This window comes from Lithobates pipiens, unplaced genomic scaffold (genome assembly GCF_037356315.1).
Source record: "Lithobates pipiens isolate NorthernLeopardFrog02 unplaced genomic scaffold, aLitPip1_a1.2 Scaffold_22, whole genome shotgun sequence".
Taxonomy (NCBI): domain Eukaryota; kingdom Metazoa; phylum Chordata; class Amphibia; order Anura; family Ranidae; genus Lithobates; species Lithobates pipiens.
The window spans coordinates 217,118,195-217,125,435 of record NW_027507784.1 but is presented as its reverse complement, the minus strand read 5'-3'; positions in this window follow the sequence as shown (position 1 = coordinate 217,125,435).

Here is a 7,241-nt window from a genome sequence, read left to right as displayed (position 1 = left end):
GCTAGTAACTTGCATATTAGCCTTTAAAATTAGCACTTTAGATTTTAAACGTTTGAGTCCCATAGACTTTAATAGGGTTCTAAAGTTCACACTAAGGCCGCGTACACACGGACGGATTGTCTGCCCAACTAAGTTCATCAGACAATCCGACAGACATGAACGGACTTGACCACACACGATGAGCAGACAGTCCGCTGAAAGCGTGCGTGATGACGTGTACAGCACGTACGACGGGACTAGAAAAACGACGTCTTATACACTGCAATGCAACCTTCGGCCGTGTAAATCCTTTCTGAGCATGCGCCAAACTTAGTCCGTCCAACTTGCCTACACACGAGCGGACTGTCCGCTGAAACCAAGTTTGGACGGACAAAACCAAGTTTGAACGGACTGTCTTACGGAAATTCCGTAAGACTTTGTTTGTCAGATTGTCCGCTGAAAAAGTCCGCTGAAGCCCACACACGAGCGGATTGTCCGCTGAAACACGGTTCAGCGGACTAAGTTGGACAGACAATCCGCCCGTGTGTACGCGGCCTTAGTATGCTATATAGAGTTTTAACAGCTCCATCGAATCTTCTTTATACATTCGACAGACACCATAAGCCTTCAAAGACAGATTCAACCGTAATTCATGTGGATTTTTGGACGAATGCATTTTTTGAACGAAAAACTAAATAAATAAAAACGAAATTTCGGGAGTAACTAAATAAAAAAAAATTCGGACGAAAACGAAATTCCGAAACAAAATATTTCACTCTGCACATGTCTGTCTCTCTGTCCTGTCTTGTTCCTTGCCCCATCTGCTGATCTCCCATATGTGACCCTGACCTGGCTGTGATTACCAATCTGGTATTCCCTATCTGCTGTATATACTAGTTTAGATTGTTCTTTGTGGATCAACCAATCACAATTGCTGCTTGAACTGCTGCACTAAACTGATTCAGAAATTTAGCTGCTAATTACTGTATGCTTCAAAGCAGGTGGAGAGCAAAATTGCATTCGGGGGCCCAGAGAAAATGTTTGCCCAGGGTCCAATCAATATTAAAGACGCCCCTGTTTACACTGTTTGGTATTGGAGGTGCGTTTATATCTGCATTCACTTATCTTAACCAGTTGCCGACCGCCGCACGCCGATGTACGTCGGTAGAATGGCACGGGCAGGCATAAGGACATACATGTACGTCCCTTGCCTCCCGCGGGTCGGGGGCCCGATCGGGCCCCCGCCCGGTGCCTGCGGCGGTCGGTTTTCGTCCGGGAGCGATCCGGGACGAGGGGGCGGCCATTCATTCATGGCCACCCCCTCGCGATCGCTCCCGACGAATAGAAATCCCCGGTGACATCACTTCCTCTCCTGTAATGTAAACACAGGAGAGGAAGTGATGTATTCTCTCCTCCGTGTCGGTATTTTTCGTTCCGACACGGAGGAGAGAGGATCGGTGAGTTGCACCAACACTCTACACACACAGTAGAACATGCCAGGCACACTCACACCCCCCCTTTACCCCCCGATCACCCCCCCAATTACCCCTGCCCCCCAGTCACAGTGACACCAATGTCATTTTTTTTTTTTTTTTTTTTGCATTGGTGTCATTTGTGACTGTAATAACTGTTAGGGCAGTTAGAGTTAGCCCCCTTTAGTTCTAATGTACCCCCCTAACCCCCCCAATAAAGGTTTAACCCCGTGATCACCCCCCGTCGCCAGTGTCACTAAGGCTGGGTTCACATTGCAGCGGTTTATGAGAACGGATGTGATTCGCACCGCACTGCAGTGCAAATCACATCCGATCTCTGTGCGATTCGAGTTCAGCCATTCGCCGCACCCGCCGCACCCGCCGCAAATTCGCACGGGACCCTTTTTTTGGCCCGCAGCAGAATCGGATCGCATGGGTGTTCACACCATGCGATCCGAGTTTGCAGATCGCACTGCGATATGCGAACTGATCTGGGTGTGTCAGTAACATTTCACTGACACTCCCAGCAGTTCGCATAGGGCAGTGTGAACTGCCGCCGGGAGGCATGCGATGCGGGAACCCGCCGCGCATTCGTGGCGTTCCCGCATCGCTCCAGTGTGAACCCAGCCTAATAAGCGATCGTTTTTCTGATCGCTGTATTAGTGTCACAGGTGACGCTAGTTAGGCAGGTAGGTATTTAGGTTCGCTGCAGCTTTTTATAGCGCCAGGGACCCCCATATACTACCGCATAAAGCCCCCTAATTGCCCCCTAGTTAACCCTTTCACCAGTGATCACCATATAACTGTTACAGGTGACGCTGGTTGGTTAGTTATTTTTTTATAGTTTCAGGGCACCCGCCATTTATTACCTAGTCTCACTAGTGTACCCCTAAATTTAGGGGTGTCTACTTTCCAAAATGGGGTCATTTGGGGGGGGGTTTGTGCCATCTTGGCATTTTATGGCCTTCAAAACTGTAACGCCCTTAGAAAGCCTGAAGGCGGTGCTTGGTTTTCGGGGCCCCGTACGCGGCTAGGCTCCCAAAAAGTCCCACATATGTGGTATCCCCGTACTCAGGAGAAGCAGCAGAATTTATTTTGGGGTGTCATTTCACATATGCCCATGGCATGCGTGAGCAATATATCATTTAGTGACAACTTTGTGAAAAAAAAAAAAAAAAAAAAAAGTTTAATTTTCCCGCAACTTGTGGCAAAATATAAAATATTCCATGGACTCAACATGCCTCTCAGCAAATAGCTTGGGGTGTCTACTTTCTAAAATGGGGTCATTTGTGGGGGTTTTGTGCCATCTTGGCATTTTATGGCCTTCAAAACTGTAATAGGTAGTGAGAAGTGAACTCAAAAATGTACGCCCTTAGAAAGCCTGAAGGCGGTGCTTGGTTTTCGGGGCCCCGTACGCGGCTAGGCTCCCAAAAAGTCCCACATATGTGGTATCCCCCTACTCAGGAGAAGCAGCAGAATTTATTTTGGGGTGTCATTTCACATATGCCCATGGCATGCATGAGCAATATATCATTTAGTGACAACTTTGTTAAAAAAAAAAAAAAAGTTTGTAATCTTCCCGCAACTTGTGGCAAAATATAAAATATTCCATGAACTCAACATGCCTCTCAGCAAATAGCTTGGGGTGTCTACTTTCTAAAATGGGGTAATTTGTGGGGGTTTTGTGCCATCTTGGCATTTTATGGCCTTCAAAACTGTAATAGGTAGTGAGAAGTGAACTCAAAAATTTACGCCCTTAGAAAGCCTGAAGGCGGTGCTTGGTTTTCGGGGCCCCGTACGCGGCTAGGCTCCCAAAAAGTCCCACATATGTGGTATCCCCCTACTCAGGAGAAGCAGCAGAATTTATTTTGGGGTGTCATTTCACATATGCCCATGGCATGCATGAGCAATATATCATTTAGTGACAACTTTGTTAAAAAAAAAAAAAAAATTTTTTTTTGTCATTATTCAATCGCTTGAGGCAAAAAAATAAAATATTCACTCAACATGCCTCTTATCAATTTCCTTAGGGGGTCTACTTTCCAAAATGGGGTCATTTGGGGGGGTTTTGTACTGCCCTGCCATTTTAGCACCTCAAGAAATGAGATAGGCAGTCGTAAACTAAAAGCTGCGTAAATTCCAGAAAACGTACCTTAGTTTGTAGATGTGACAACTTTTGCGCAAACCAATAAATATACAATTATTGACTTTTTTTTTTACCAAAGACATGTGGCTGAATACATTTTGGCCTAAATGTATGACTAAAATTGAGTTTATTGGATTTTTCTAATAACAAAAAGTAGAAAATATCATTTTTTTTCAAAATTTGCGGTCTTTTTACGTTTATATCGCAAAAAATAAAAATCGCAGAGGCAATCAAATACCATCAAAAGAAAGCTCTATTTGTGGGAAGAAAAGGACGCAAATTTTGTTTGGGTACAACATTGCATGACCGCGCAATTACCAGTTAAAGCAGCGCAGTGCCAAAGTGTAAAAAGACCTCTGGTCATTTACCAGCAAAATGGTCCGGTCTGAAAGTGGTTAATAAACTACATTACATGGTAACGGAGGATAATAATTAATTGCCGTCTGGTGATGGAGTGGGCCAGGGATCAACTTTTAGAATGTATCTGCCTGGCCCATTTTCTGGTTGATCAGGGCGGTATGTTGTTTGAAAACGTTCAGTCTCTCATTCAGGTGTGTGCAGAGCTAGCCTTGTCCAGTACTCTAAAGGGCAGTGATGATTTTTCTCCCCCTTCAGTGTTGATCAAGTTGAGTCTCCAGTGTGGCTTTTGGAGGATGACTCTGCATACTTCTTTGAGCACTATTCAGCATGTTCCCAACAGGTGCTAGTGGAGTGAGTCCCTTATCAGACAGGCAGCATGTAAACTGAATTATGTTCAGACATTATTCCAAACATGGTCTGATATATTGCACTCAGCTCACAACAACCCATACCTGTTACCAGACACCTACCTGCCCAAATTGTCTCTCTCCCCATCACCCACAGCAACCCCAGTCTCAGCCCAATATACCCAGCTTCCAACCGAATATCAGTACCCTGTTTCCACTTGCTGCACCTATCCTGCCTTTAATCCATATGCCTCTTCTCTGCTGCCTACAACAACCCCACAAAAACTCCCCCTAGCCAGTGTTCCCTCTTCCTTACTGTATTCCATTCTAGCCCTTCTCTTCAATCTGCTACACCCCTTGCTTACAGTCCTGCAGTAACCTACAGAACTTTGGTGGCTAAACCAAAGAAAAAACTGAAGTTTTTCCAGACCCATGTAATCCTGCCATTTTCCCAACCTGCATCCACACCAGCGATTTTCTCCAGTCTTCCTCCATGCCAACCGAGCTACACCAGTCTGCCTCCATGATTGCCAATAAGGATGAGCTCAGACTTGTTCACAACTAGCATGTGCAGAGCCTGCCAGGAAGTTGGCACTGTACAGTGCTAATCACAGGCAGTGAGACATTTTCCTGATGCGCGGCTGCAGAGATTGAGGAACGTCTCACTTCCTGTGATTAGCGATGTGCAGTACAAAATTCCTGGTGGGCTCTGCACGTGCTAGTTGCGAACACGCCTGAGCTTATGCTTAATTGCCAATGAGGTCAGGCTAGCCTCTGGTGATCCTGAACCTGATGCTAACCATGCCAACTTTCTGCCTGCTGTATGGCCTGGTGTTCCAGTATTCGCTGTCCAGCCTGATTGTCACGTACCTAGTGGTTTTGAGCCCGAATTGCAGAGGGAGGCCTCCCTTACGGCTCCCACTACTGGTTCTCTGGTAAGGTAACAGGGGACACAGGAGTAAGGAGGGGCACGGGTGCCTGGCAGGATTAACAGACCGGAAGGGATGAACAGACTGGGTCAGCTCCACATACAGGAACAGCTTGGCAGACAGGATGAACTCGGCAGACAGGATCAACTCAGCAGACTGGATAAGCTCAACAACCTGGATCAGCTCAGCAAACTGGATCAGCTTAGCAGATAGGATCAGCTCAGCAAACTGGATCACCTTAGCAGATGGGATCAGCTCAGCAAACTGGATCACCTTAGCAGATGGGATCAGCTCAGCAAACTGGATCACCTTAGCAGATGGGATCAGCTCAGCAAACTGGATCACGTTAGCAGATGGGATCAGCTCAGCAAACTGGATCAGCTTAGCAGATAGGATCAGCTCAGCACACTGGATCAGCTTAGCCGATAGGATCGTCAAACAGGCCGGGTCAGGTATCAGGCTGGAAGCGAGGCACAAGGGAGCAGGCAGAAGAGTAGTCACAAACAGGCCAAGGTCAGGTATCGGGCTGGCAGCAAGGTACAAGGGAGCAGGCAGGAGAGTAGTCACAGACAGGCCAGGGTTTGGGTGCAGGCAGATAACAGGTAGGTCACAGACAAGCCGGGTCTAAATCACAGGTAAGTACTTCAAGTCAGGTTCTCAGGCACACAATGCTGTAGAGCAGACAGCGGGGACCGTCTGTGACAGACAGGCTCAAATAGCCTGTCTGGTGCCAACAGAGGCATGGGCGCATGCGTACGAGCGCACGTGCACGCACGATGGTGCCCGCGGGCGTGAGCTAGAGGGCCTGGGGTGCAGATTTCTGGCAGAATCTCCATGACACTGATGCTCCTGTGCCCATGCTCCAGTCTGATATTTCAGTGCCCATGGTGCAGCCTTAAGTTCTGGTGCCCATGTCCCAGCCTGAAGTTCCAGTGCCCGTGTCCCAGCCTGAAGTTCTGTTGCCCGTGTCCCATTCTGAAGTTCCGGTGCCCGTTACCCAGCCTATTGAACCAGTACCTGTCATCCAGCTTGCTGAGCCGGTGTCCATCACCAAGCTTGCTGAGACAGGGGCCCGTTACCCAGCCTACTGGGCCGGTGCTTGCTGCATTGGTTCCTGACGCCCAGCTTGCTGCTGCCACTACCCAGCCTTTCCCTCCAGGGCTGATGCCTGGCCTGATGTTTTAGTGTCTGCTGTCCAACCAGATGACTCGGGGCCTGCTGCCCAGCCAGCTGACCCGGAGCCTGCTGCCCAGCCAGCTGACCCGGAGCCTGCTGCCCAGCCAGCTGACACAGAGCCTGCTGCCCAGCCAGCTGACACAGAGCCTGCTGCCCAGCCAGCTGACACAGAGCCTGCTGCCCAGCCAGCTGACACAGAGCCTGCTGCCCAGCCAGCTGACACAGAGCCTGCTGCCCAGCCAGCTGACACAGAGCCTGCTGCCCAGCCAGCTGACACAGAGCCTGCTGCCCAGCCAGCTGACCCAGTGCCCTTTGCCCAGCTTGATGACATGGGGCTTGCTGCCCAGCCTGATGGCCTGGAGCCTACTGCCCAGCCTGCTGCCCAGCCAGCTGACGCGGAGCCTGCTGCCCAGCCAGCTGACGCGGAGCCTGCTGCCCAGCCAGCTGACGCGGAGCCTGCTGCCCAGCCAGCTGACGCGGAGCCTGCTGCCCAGCCAGCTGACGCGGAGCCTGCTGCCCAGCCAGCTGACGCGGAGCCTGCTGCCCAGCCAGCTGACGCGGAGCCTGCTGCCCAGCCAGCTGACGCGGAGCCTGCTGCCCAGCCAGCTGACGCGGAGCCTGCTGCCCAGCCAGCTGACGCGGAGCCTGCTGCCCAGCCAGCTGACGCGGAGCCTGCTGCCCAGCCAGCTGACGCGGAGCCTGCTGCCCAGCCAGCTGACGCGGAGCCTGCTGCCCAGCCAGCTGACCCGGAGCCTGCTGCCCAGCCATATGACCCAGAGCCTGCTGCCCAGCCAGCTGACCGGTGCCCTTTGCCCAGTCAGATGACCCGGTG